The 14,079-nt window shown below is 34.2% G+C and overlaps 1 non-coding gene and 2 pseudogenes across 1 annotated transcript; 2 read left to right on the forward strand and 1 right to left on the reverse strand.

The window, feature by feature from the left end:
* The first annotated feature begins 48 nt into the window (after positions 1 to 48).
* Positions 49 to 9,534, forward strand: LOC122035161 (annotated as a pseudogene).
* Positions 9,535 to 11,170: 1,636 nt separating this feature from the next.
* On the forward strand, positions 11,171 to 13,821 carry LOC122034062 (annotated as a pseudogene).
* LOC122035455 lies at positions 13,086 to 13,246 on the reverse strand. Its single transcript, XR_006127020.1, has one exon. It is a non-coding gene; the product is annotated as a U1 spliceosomal RNA (small nuclear RNA).
* Positions 13,822 to 14,079: the final 258 nt, after the last annotated feature.

Consider the following 14,079-nt stretch of genomic DNA (forward strand, 5'->3'; position numbering starts at 1 on the left):
ACCGGCATGGAAATCATGGAAGAGATAAAGAAAGGGAGATCAAATCATCAAAGACAACAGTGAGTTACAAAAAGAAGGTCGTCCAGAAAGAGAAAGCAGTAGTTATAGTAGATATAGTAGAAGGGAGAAAAATCATGATGCCCGAGACAAGGATAGAAATAGAGAAAGATACAGCAATAGTATAATTGAAAGAGCAAGAGATTCCCATAGTGATTTTAAGAGGGAGAGGAACCGGGATAGTAGATATGAAAGAGACATAGTTAACGATCATAGAGATAAGAATCATGCTCTAGACAGGGAAGTTAATGTGCATAAAGATAGAAATCATGAACAGATAGAAAAAGATAGGGCTACTAACCAGGATAAACATATGGAATCCAGACACACAAGGCGTGATGAAGTGCAGCATCACAAGGACAAATCACGGTCTAAGGAACCTGATTTTCATATTGACCAACCCAAAGAAGACAAACACAAGTTTACTAGGTATGAGACATATGGGGCAGTATGTTAGATCACAACATTTTAACTTAATCTTGTTGCCAATAATTTCTCATATTGTATATATATGTCAGGGAGGAAGAAGAAGACTACCAAGAAAGGATTGAACAACAACTTGCCAATCAAGATGAAGAAGATGTTGATAAGATCGAAGAAGAAAGCAGAAAGAGGAGGCAAGCTATATTGCAAAAATACAGACAGCGTCAGTTACAACAAATTAAATCTTCATGTGATGGCAATGTGAATGGTAATACACTTTGCTCTTAACTTCCATATTACTAGGTATCTGAAAAAGGCTAGTCTTTATGCCTTTACATGTATCAATTTTTCCTCCCTGTAATTTACTTTGAATGATAAGTCCTGGTCTTTTAACTTGAAGCAATCGATAAAGCTATTTTGGACAAGAAGCAACAAAGCTTGCAAGCTACAGTTCCAGTTGATAAACCTAAAGATCATGAGCTTGAAAATGCAAATGATTTTGGAGATGCATCTAATGTTGATACATCCATTTACCGTAAAAAGGTCATTTTTGCAAATTGTAAATTCACCTGATAAAGCATTGAACACTGCTGGAGGACTTGGGGAGGGTACACCAAAGGTTAGTTTCATCATAGTTATTTACCTTTTGAATTCATTATCAAAGTTAGTTACTTATCTGTTTATTTGATTTAGAGTGAGAGATCTGCCGACATGTTTAGTGATGACATATTTGGAGAATCACCTGCTGGGGTTAGCAAAATGGTAAACTCTTTGACCTTGCATATTAATTTTTTCTATCTGCTGTGCGGTTTTCCTCTACAAATTCAGATTTTGATGTGACAACATTTTTTATTTGGTCGCTATTTTTGGATTATTGGTTTGGCTACATTTGTTGGTTTCTAGCTAGCCATTATATTATTACTGCATTTAGAAAAGTAGTAAACATGAACTATTTCAGAGGAAATGCAGCATTTGGCAAAGTAGTAAAAAATGGATTAATTCAGAGGGAATGGAGAATATAGGTGCTTCTAATTTTTTTTAGAGATGACTCTTCCAGTTCATGCAGGTCAAGGCTCTTGAGGTTCTAGCATGGCTCCAATGTTTAATGCATTGTGATAATAAGCCTTGTGGAAGATTTTAGCAATGGAAGAAATCAACTGGTATGGTGATTAGTTATCTTGTGATGGAAATCTTCCACCCCCAAGCAAAGTTATGTTATAGTATAAAATACACACAAGGATATATTCGTGTTCACATTAGATTAATTGATTAACTCTTAGAAAATGAAACACGTGTACCGGTTTACAAGAAAGAATTATGATAGTTTTTATATTCTAGATAAAAAATATATTATATTGGCATCGACTCTTATCTAGTTTTGCTTCCTTGCATTTTTATATTATTGATTTGGCACTGATGTTTCATGTTTGGATGGTAGGAGACTAGTAAGCAAGGGAAAGTTAATGAAAGGGAAGGGGGGGGTAAGGATATAGCGAGTGAAACAAAGAGAAACATCATAGTAGTTTGAATACTAGTTAGGAGAAGAAATGAAGGGAATCAAAAGTTAACAATTTCCTCCAAAAGTTCTTCAAATTGGAGGCTTTGTAACTAAATAAAGGAGAGCAAAATTATTAATTCTCTCTATAGTTTTATCAATTTTGAGGCTTGTAACTTATGTATAATGAAGTGAAGAAGCATAAAATCTTTTTATCATGTCCGCCACACTGAAATATTTCTCTCAATTAGAAGATTTTGAACCTCTACTTTTCTTTTCTATTCTTCTCCTCGAACCCGAAAGCCTATGGTTTCTTGCAACATGTGCTGGATTAGTAGTAACAGTATCTTTAGGATGTTTTAAGGAATTAAACATGCTATTATGAGTGAAATGAATTTCTTTTACTAATAATCTGATATTCAAGGAAGCCAACATGGTTAAAAGTGAACCTTTGGACAATTTCATGACATGTTTTTAAGCATTATACAAGAAGGCTTCTAAGTCTTTTTTCTATTGCCATTGGGAGGTAATAATTAGCTTGTACTCCCTTAACTTTTGTGTATGGGAGAGGGAGAATAGTACATGAAATAATTTAAGCATGAAAGGAGGACCAAGTGATATGGCTCCAAAAATGGAAGAGTAGGAATCATTGATTGGGAAATTGGAATTGACAGCAAAGGATACCGACTCACATGTGACATCATCAAGGTATCAGTAGTTCAGCTTTTGAGCTGTCAATTTGGCATTGGAATATAATTTTTAAATATTATATTTATTTTTTTTTCTGTTATTTCTTGTTGATGCTGGAAAAGGTCTCCTGTTTCTGAAGGTGATCTCATTGGCCAATTTCTCACCACTCTAATAGTTAGATAAGGCTATCTAACTAGAATGTCAGATTATATCTTATTTTGTTTTTCTTAAACTTTATTCCATGAGTATTATGAGGACTTCAATTGCCTATCTATAGATGTCTGAGAGAGATTTGCATTACTTAATGCATGTATAGTAAGTAAATGGTTATGCTAAATTGTCTGCTGTTGATTTTTTTGCATTTATCTCCTTGATCTGCTGTATTATCTGTAAATGTTGTGGGTGTTAAATTCACCTTATTCCCAATGCTTAACACATCTATTTGTTGATACATTGCACTTGGAGTAGGTTTCCAGGCAATCGACATTGATTGGTAGAGTTGATACCTAATGCTAATTAAAATTATCTTTCTTATGCCAGTATATGCTTCTTATGTCCTGTAGGTCAAGGATGAAGGGCCTCAAATAGATCGAAGTTGCCTTAATGATAATTGGGATGATGCAGAGGGTTATTATAGTAAGTTTGTCCATAGTTTGATCTTGCATTTTATTTTCCCTCTCAATTGTTGTGTTGGGACTTCAGAATTTGCCTTTTCATGATCTAGTTTCCTTCTTCAGGTTATAGGTTTGGGGAAGTGCTTGATGGTCGTTATGAAGTTACTGCAGCACATGGAAAGGGTGTTTTTTCGACTGTTGCTCGTGCAAAGGATCTCAAGGCCAGGAAGAGTGATCCTGAAGAAGTAGCTATTAAAATAATACGCAATAATGAAACAATGTAAATAATATAACTTTTGTATTTACTTGGAGAAAGTGTTTTTCAAGTTGCGTTAAATTATTTTCAGCTATTTAATCTATAATTTTAATTTTTCTCTAGGTATAAGGCTGGTCAAGATGAACTTGTCATTTTGAAGAAATTGGCTGGAGCTGATCCTGAGGATAAGCGGCATTGTGTTAGGTTTATCTCATCTTTCAAGTATCGGAATCATCTTTGCTTAGTTTTTGAATCTCTTCATATGAACCTTCGTGAGGTTCTAAAGAAATTTGGTCGTAACATTGGACTCAAGCTTACTGCTGTGCGGGCATATGCGAAGCAGCTTTTCACTGCGCTGAAACATCTCAGAAATTGTGGCGTTCTGCATTGTGATATTAAGCCAGACAACATGCTGGTACCTATTCTTGATTACTTTCTGTTCTCATTTCATTCTGTTCGAACAAGTTTAGACATACTTCTGATATTTAACCTTATGTATGCATTTTGATTTTACACATAGGTAAATGAGGCCAAAAATGTTCTGAAGCTTTGTGATTTTGGGAATGCCATGTTTGCGGGTAAGAATGAGATTACCCCATATCTTGTTAGCCGGTTTTATCGTGCACCTGAAATAAGTAAGTTGTGATTCAAATTTCAAATCAATTACTTTTCCTTACACGCATATTCATTCAATATATGTTGTAGTTGTCTTTTTTAATTCATCATAACTCTTGTATTCTTGAGCATTTTTTTCTCTCTTTATGTCCACTACATATGTCTATATATCATGGTGTTATCATGCTATCAGATAACATACTGATTGAGTTCCCTTTTTGTAGTTCTTGGATTGCCATATGACCATCCTATGGATGTGTGGTCAGTTGGCTGTTGTCTCTATGAACTTTACACAGGAAAAGTGCTCTTTCCAGGGCCATCCAACAACGACATGCTTTGACTTCATATGGAATCGAAGGGTCCTTTTCCCAAAAAGATGCTTCGCAAGGTGAGTACCAAACAGGGATTTTTTATTCTACTGTAGATATTGCTGTCTTTGAAATATCTGATGTTGAATTGAAATTGTGCCTGTGAAATTTGTGTCATGTTACAAAATTTTTGTTATGTTTACATTTTGTTTTGTTCAGGGTGCCTTCACAGATCAGCACTTTGATCAAGATTTGAACTTTCATGCCACTGAGGAGGATCCAGTTACAAAGAAGGTTTCTAGTGCTATCCTTTTGCTATTTTTGCAGACTTTTAACAGCTCTCTCTTGTGTACAGCCTATTAAGAGACTACTGTTCAACATTAAACCAAAGGACATTGGCACCTTCGTATCAAGTTTTCCTGGCGAGGATCCCAAATTGTCGTCAAATTTTAAGGATCTTTTAGATCGAATATTTGTATTGGACCCTGAAAAGAGGATGACAGTATCTCAAGCATTAAGTCATCCATTTATTACGGGCAAGTGAAATATGATGCTGATATTTCTGACTGAAAATGCTGCTCACATCTACTTTGTGAACTATTTTTTTTTTCTTCCCATCTAATTCTTCGGCATTTTTCTGTGTTTTCACTTGGCTGGAGCATCATGGATCGTGTTAATGAGGAGTACAAGAGATCAATGGTTTAAAAGCCTTCTCACATGGGAGTTCTTAACATTGGGATGTTAATCTGTTTCTTGTAAGATAACTTGCTGAAGGCATTTTCTTTGTAAATTATTCTTGTTCTTGGCCTTTGTAGATATATAACTGATCATTGTTTTGTAATTGCTGTTTGATTCAGTCTGCGTGGCAGTATTGAAATATATACATCCTTGTTAACAATTCAGTTCTTTTTTTTGTGTTTTTAAAAATACCAGTAGATTTGGCATGAGACTAAAGGGAATTTTCATCTGTGTCATGCTCATGCCAGACATCAATTTCCAACTTGAAATAATTTGATTGAAGATAATCTCATTTAATTGTACAATTTTATGGGTTCTTTGGCCTCAAAATTCAAACTGTTGTACTACTCGAGTTACAACCTTTGCAAAATCTGTTCTGTACACTAAGCTTTCGGGCATTGGAGCATCTAATTCTCGCTTTCATTCTATCAGGTCTATGTGGCTATCAACACTCTTTTAGGTGCTAAAAAGGAAACCAAAGAAGGTACCATGGTTAGTTTAATGGGCACCTTAATATGCTTATAATTGATTTTGGACGTGAACTCTTTGGCACTCTAGCCATTACACAGCTCTTCAGAGAAAGATAATCTTTGGTCTTGAACCTACATTTTGCATCTATTGTGAAGTATATTAGTTATGTCCATTGATTATAAAGATATTGATTTCACAGTTTCTTATTCTTCTGCCAATTTGACTTTCTGTTATGTAGTATTAGTCAGCATCAAAAATACTTCACTGGATTTATGAATTCTTACTTAACATTACATTTTATATTATATTCTTTATATGTGATTAAGCCCTAGTAATTCTCTTTCTCTTATCTACTCACTTTGTATATCCTTATTATACATTATTTTCTGCAACTATGGTTGTATGGACTGGTATTTTATTGTCAATTTAAATTGGTTTAGCAAATAGATATCCTAACTGTTTTCTATCTGTTTATCCAAATCCAAAGCTCTTCAAGTTTGATTTTTGGTTCTTTGCCTTTCTGGAGACTTTAGATTGGAGTGGCTGGATCTCTTGCTAGTGCTGTTAAAATCAATGGTAATATCTACTTGTTTTTTTTTTTCCTTCCAATTTTTGTTGAATAAGATTATCTAGTTACACAATCACACTTTGTTTTGAATTATTTTCATTTAAATTGAGGCTACAATTACCTCACATTTACCTGTTTGTGTGACCAATTTTTGTGCCACCCAGTAAACCGCTCAACAGTGTCTCATCAACTTTATCTGTCTCGCCTTCTAATGAGGTGTTTAATTTGAGTATTGAGAGCACATAAGATATCTAAGAAATGTAAGGCGATTAATAGATCATCATCTTAATCTTTATGTTACATTTTTGTTGGTGTTGCTCACTGTCCAAATACCTCTCAAGTTGTTTTCTTCATATATGGTAGAATGCAAGGACTAAGCAGAAGTATCAGAACAACCAACAAGTTCGTATGATAGGTCAGGTGAGTCAAGTTATTACTTTTTGTCTCAGTATTCTGCCTGTTATATATCAAGAACAATTGGAATTGCCATTTGACCACAATTGGTAAGGTAGTGGTTATCAAACTTTTACGTCTATGAAACAACTCTCTCCTTAGTCGGCACTGATCGTCTTTTAGCCCATGTCTCCTTGAGAGAAAGAAGGAAAAAGGTTGAGGGCTGTTTCCTTGAGAAGCTACTGATAGAAGGAAAGAAAATGGTGGAGAAAGCACTGCCATTATTTTCCTTCAAATGATTTTGCTGAAACTGGGCAAAGAGCAATGATTTTTAAGAAAATATGCACCAATTTTAACCCCCTAAATACTTTCTTTTTATTTTCTGAGTGATATCTATTGGCTATTTTTTGAAATCTAGTTATCATTTTAATAGATTTAAGAACCTTTCCCCATAAGGAAATAGTGGAAATAATTCAGCATGGTTTCAAGTCTTCCAAGGAATACAAATGAGGGAATAAATTCTTTCACCTTTCCTTTTAATATTTTTCTGGAATTTTATTTCTTTCCTCTAAAATTTCTCTCTGTTGTATGTAGCAAATACATTTAGCTTAAGGCTGTTTAATGTTATGCTATTTGATATGATTGACTGCATATGGGTGACTGATAAATTTGGCCAAACTACTGCCAGGTAACTGAGGTCCCAATGCTGTCATCTTATTTTGTTAAAAAAAAAATTAGTTTTTTTAAATATTAAACTCTGTCCTAGTATTTAATGACTTCCATTCCCACATGAAAGGATTTCGAAGTGTTGTTCACCGTGGTTATGCCTGAACTACTGGTATTGTAGGTTTTGTCAATTGCAAAACACACAGACCTTATGCTCATCTCTTTAGCCTCCTGACGGTGTGCATTGAAGGGGCAGGATGTTGAGGAGGAAGACACATAAGTAGAGGAAGGGTCAATGGAATTGGAGGAAGAGTCGATGTTCAATTGGAGGAAGATGAGGTACTGTGGCAATAGAGGACCTTGTCTTTCTGGTGTCAAAGTGTTTTGTTTACTGGTTGACCACCCAAAAGAAATACTTTTAACCTTGAGTTGCACTATCTATTGTCTGTATTACAGTGATCTTACTCTTCAGCGCTTGTTTGAAAAATTATTAACAAGGGAGAGAAGGTAAGAGATGAAAGGGTGATTGAATTTTCCTTATTATGAGGGGTTGAAAATAATGCATAATTGTGTTGAAGGAAATGAATTTTGAGGAATCTGATTAGTTGGTTTATTTCATAATATCAGATACTAGTAAACAACCATTTCATATGATAAGCTACTGAGAAAATGACTTTTAATGATCAATGAACATTTGAGATTAGATATGGTGATGACTAATTAGGTGGGTGCTTCAGACACTATCTACTGGGATACTAGATTATATTACTCTCAAATCTTATATTTTTGGGTGGGTGTGAACTTGTTTTAAAATCAATGAGGTGTTTTTTAAAGATTAACTTACTCTCAAGATATTTATAGCTTGAGTTTTTATTTCACTTGGGGTGGGTTTTGGTACGATTGACGTTGAGTGTTCTCATTCTATTAAAATGCAAATAAATTTCCTCTACCTTTAAATAACACTTTAAAAGATGGTTGAACTTCATTTGGGATCATTCTGAATCATTTTGTAAGTTTGTTGATGGTTTTCTTTTTATCCCTTTCTCTTTTTAAAATCAGTTCTGAATTTTGATTATCTTTAGTTCCTGGATCTGCTAGCTTTTATTACATTAGTTGTTATTTTTAGACCATTAAACCTAACTCGCTCACTGTTGAAGTATAAATGCAGGTGTACATGGTAGTTTCTTATGCCACTTTCTATAAAAGGTTTAAAGGTGATTGATAGGGATGTCAGATTTTAGTTAGGATCCAAGTGTTTTTTTTTTTTAAAAAAAGGTACAAAGGAATAGTCAAAGTATCATTATGTAGCAAAGTGTGTATCAATTTGAAACAGTTTTTTTGTGACTCCATGATTTATTGATGTTGATTCCTTAGTGCCAATAATTTGTTTGTTCACTGCTAGCTAACTCCTTTGCCCAATACCTCCTTGCATTTCTGTCATGAGCAGAATTGGCTGACATTTCCTTTATTTGTTGTCTCTCTTTGTTCTCATCTTTTGCTTTGATATGTCAATACCTAATATACATCCATATGTGTTATCTTGCTAATTGAACATTTTGTGAATTTAGTTATAGGTAAAATTGTGGTGTCCTTATAATTTTGTTTTTGTTTTGTCTATTAAACTTTGCCCGTCGTATAATGATTCGGTTGAGTTAGTAGATGGAGAGTCTGTAGCATGTTGACTGGAATTATGAGTATGTTTTGTATATAAAGACATTTTTTCAAGAACAAAGCATATATCAAATTTCTTGTCTGTTTTCAACATTTGTCTAGACAAGTTCTTGTTGTTTGAATAGCTGATTTATTAATGCAGGCTCCAGGTTTAGATGCATGTCTCCTGCTTCTGGTTTAATATCAGTGGAATATGACGATTATTCCCGGTAACTAGACAACGACCAACTCTCGTCAAGAATCCATCATGTTTTATTTGTTATTCAAGGTACGGCTACCAACAAGCAGTCTGAACTTGAAGCTTTAACTGAGGTTGCATTAGTTGTTTTTCTGGTCTCGGGTTGTTTTAATTCAATGTTAGTTTATGGAGGCGAATCGGTTTCATCGGAAAATTCGAGGCCTAAATAACCAATTATTTTCGATACAAATATTGTAGCATCAATGTTCCTCTCACATTGTGCTGCGGTATTCTTATTGCTACCATGAGTATCTTTTAAGAATATTCTTAACAGATTATGTATAAACTCAATCAAGGGCAATAGCAAGGTCAATGAAATTCATTCATCGAATAGACAGGTATCGGCAGAGTAAACTTACTTATTCTGTAAATTTAAAATTACGTGAATAATTTTTCCAATGGAAATTACCGAGACAACTCATAATCGAGTGCAAATTTAAATTATTTATTTATTTTCTTACTTGATGTTGAAAATTGCTGAGGAATAATATATAATCATCCTCCAAAAATTTAATTTCCAAGAACAATTATATCATCTAAAAAAAATAGAAGTCTATTACTACTTTTATTAATTTAATGATTTTTTCTGGTGTACGTATATTTAATAAAGAAAATGTATAATAACCTAAGTAATTTTTTAAGAATATTAAATCACAGTTTTGTACAAATATTATTTGAGAAATACACGTTTTTTCCTATTTTATCTCGGATCTAAATTTTCCGAGTAAAGATGTTATCAGATTTGAATCTTAAACAGAAAATAATAATTATTACTGAAAATGTACTGTATACGGTAACAAATCTAGAAAATTAATGTCAATTTAGAATTTGAAAATCGACAAGTTTTTCATTGAGACATTTGTCACATTTTAGAATTTTAAATAATAATAATAATAATAATAATAATAACTATTATTATTATTATTATTATTATTATTATTATTTTTAAAAAAGTTACTCTAAATACAAATCTAGAAAAAGATACGTTCTGAAATGTAGATCTTATTCCTAATAAATTAATGTCAAATTAGAGTTTAAGAACTGTCATATATAAAGTTCACTTGATTAAATTGTCGTGTTATTTTTAATTTTATATTTATATTTATATTTATATTTATTATTATTATTTAGTTTTTAAATTTTGAAAATAAATCTAAATAATTAATATCAGATATGTCATATTCATATTAAATTTTAAAAGGTCGTTAAGATTCAAATATTTTTTTTAAAAAAAAAAAAATTATCAAACAATTTTATTTTTTCACATCACGTAAAAAATTATGAATTATATTCGTATATTTTAAATTTTTAAACCTGTTCAAATTTAAAGATCTAGAAATATTTTTTTTTAAAAAAAAAAGAAAGTTCTGACAATCTAATTAAATCTCTTTCCTAACAAATTAATGTAAATTTAGAGTTTGAAAGCTGACAAAGACGTGATTGAGCTTGTCACATTTTAAAGTTCACTTGATTGAACTGGATAGACTGACTAATTCCAAATTTGTTGGAGAAAATTGTTAACTTTCCAAAAAAAATCGCTGTCTCTCACCGGAAATACTATAGAACATCGTTAGCCATTGAGATTACAAGCACATGTGTCGCCCTAACTTCTTCGCCTCCTAAATCGAGTGATCGCTCGATATCTGCACTAGGCTTCTTGCTCACGCTCAACACCCAGTAAATCTTACTGCTCATCTTCTTGCCGTCAGGTTTGATTTGTGCTTGATGTGTGCAATTTAGTGCCTAAATAAAATCAACATAAAACCTTGTAGCTAGATAACGATCGACCAATATATCTTTCATGAATTAATCTCATTCTCTGAATTAATATTCTTAAATAGTAGAGCAATATATCTTAATATTGTTTGCTCCTTTCGTTGGATATACATGACATGACTATGGTATTGGTAGTGCATCCTCTATCAAGTTTTGAGAGTAAAAGAAAGAGCTATTATATTATCGGGTGAACTGCACTATTTGAGATCGATACTAAATATATATCTATCGAGTCCATCGAGAGAAGTGCTTATGGAGTCATATGTTCATAGATCAATCGTGAAACAAAAGAGAAAGTTGCTATCAAAAAGATAAACAACACCTTCGAAAATCCCATCCGTTCATTAAGGATTCTGAGGGAGATCAAGCTTTTGAGACCACTGAAGCATGATAATATCATCGCATTGAAGGACGTCATGGTACCTCCCAACATGAATTCATTCAAAGACGTTTACCTTGTCTTTGAACTTATGGATACGGAATTGTATGATATCATCCAATCACCTCAGCCACTTTCTGATTTCCAATGTCGATACTTCCTTTTTCAGGTATGCATTCACTATGAAAATATTAATTGAAAAAAAAGTTCGGACTGGCTCGTTCCATGACTCGGAGTGGCCGAGGAATGAGTTCATATATTGCTACTCAATGGTATCGAGCACCAGAGCTGCTCGTTTGCTCAGATAGATACGATACTTCCATTGATATGTGGTATGCCGATTGCATTCTAGCTGAGCTACTTAGGCGCAGACCTCTCTTTCCTGGCACCGATGATATCAACCAGCTCGAGTGCATTGTCAATGTTCTTGGAGTTAAGGGCGATGCTTATCTCAATTTCGTTGGCAATGAACATGCTCGCAAGTACATCAAGTCACTGCCACAGAGTTTAGGCGTTCCTTTTGCTAGCGTATACTCCCATGCCAATCCCTTGGCCATCGACTTAATGAAGATGTTAATTTTTCATCCATCAAAGTGAATCAATGTCACTAGGCACTGCAGCATCCTTATGTGACTTCATTTTACGACCCCTTGTTTGATCATATGTTGTCGATGGCCCCGTCGATCTTGGTTTTGATGATGATATCAAGGAAGACACGATCAGAGAGATGATGCGGGAGGAGATGCTTTTCTATCACCAAGAGGGAGAAGTTGCTTCCAGAGCCCAAAGATTCTGAGCAAGTCTTCATACAAAACATTAGACTGTGTTATGAGTATTTAGCACAGATCTTGCTGTTTTGTTTCCTTGTTGTGACGTAACCTTGAAAATAGTCTTGAATGTGATTTTTTTTTTTTTTTTTATGTTAATTTGTTGAACATGTAAAGGTTTGATGTTGAATTGGTAATTGATAAACTGTTGTCTTTTGCGTAAATGACAAATCTTAATTATGCGTCATAATATGTGAAACATTATCAGTTAAATGATTAATTATGCTTCGTAATATGTTAAATATTATCAATCTTAATTAAGCTTCATGATATGGGAAACAAATCTCAATTTCTCCTTCATCTTTATTTCCAAAAGTTCATTTTAATGGTCGTATCCTCTTTTATGCTAGAGCTATGACTTTAAATTGTGTTTAGTAAAATAAATTCAGCTTAGCACATAAAATCGCATATGAACAGCAGCAGTGAATGATAACATACGAACAGGACAATAAACAATGAATGTAGGACTGAAAATGCCAAATTTTGCCTTAGCTTACCATTGATGTTAAAGGAGCCTTTTTTTTTTAAGGTTCTATGGCAATTACATCTATGTGACAAGCAAATAGATTAAGCATATTTTTATGACAATTACATCTATGTGAACCAATTTATTTCACCTGGCCAATTAATTTTTGAAAGGTTTACGGCCTATTTACATCAGTTGAGTTCATCTCCCTCATCAACCGCTTGCACACTGTTAAGTAGCACATCGATGAACGATCCGGAAATCATGAGACAGCGCATGAAAAACGTACAGTATACTTAAATAAACAGATACTTTTAGCTAAACGTACAAAAAACTTTTGATTAATGTTACATACTAGCTTTCTTTAAATTCTTCCTTGAAAACATAACAATATATTAATAAAAGGATAGAATTAAACAATTTATTTTTTATTGGCAGGGACCGCGCACGCGCGTATCCCCTCTGTCACAAATTATGACGTCCACTCTCCCACTTGGGGAGATGGTAAACCAACGCTCCTCTGAAGTGCAATAGAGGCCGTTGATTTAGGCCACGAGCCTTCTTGATCGACCGTCGACCCCGTCCAGGTAAGTATGATCCAACGTCGCACACAGCTCCTACCTTATACCCGTCTGTCTGCTCTCTCTCTATTCCACTCCGAGATGTGGGACTAAAACCCATGCATGTGACTATCCCTCCCTTCCCCTTTGAAGCGGACAACAGAACTCCCTCCAGGTCAGTTGCGAACCATAGCAGAATCGAGCTTCGACTTTCAACTCTGCCTTCCTTCTCTCGATTTTGATCATCATCGTGGTTGTTCGAATTCAGCAATGTGCTCACTTCACTAGCCTACATGTATTCCCCCTGCCCTTCTTTTATCTCCATGATTTTGAGAAGTTTGCCTTTGTTTACTTGAAACGGACAACAACGCTCCTCTGGGTCAATTGCGAACCAAAGCATCATGGAGTTCCCATCGACAACCCTGCGTTTCTTTTTGGCTGTATTGATCATCATTGTCACTGCTGTTTCACGGTGGTTCAGCCGCAGCAATGCTCACTTCACGAATCAGCAAATTCCACCTTTCGTGCACACTTCATGAACCAGGATGTTCCACCTTTCGTTGCTGAGTTCATATGGAGAGGGATCAATGGTTGCCTTGCAAGTGTGTGATTCATTTAAGGCCTATTACTCTCTTGTTGATGTGGTTTACGAGTGGAGATTCGCATGGCCTTCTAGCTAAGCTTTGTCACGTTGAGGCCATTAAATGATTGTGCAAATAGACGCTCTGTTTCTGAATAACAAATTAATTAGCCTCAAATAATTTATGGAGTAAACATGAGTACAGAGTGTAATATGTTGCGTATTCTACTTTCTAGGTCTTGTTGCAAAAATTTATGCTTGATAGAACAGAAGTTGCTTCCAGATATG

Source organism: Zingiber officinale, chromosome 11B (genome assembly GCF_018446385.1).
Source record: "Zingiber officinale cultivar Zhangliang chromosome 11B, Zo_v1.1, whole genome shotgun sequence".
In the NCBI taxonomy this organism is placed as follows: domain Eukaryota; kingdom Viridiplantae; phylum Streptophyta; class Magnoliopsida; order Zingiberales; family Zingiberaceae; genus Zingiber; species Zingiber officinale.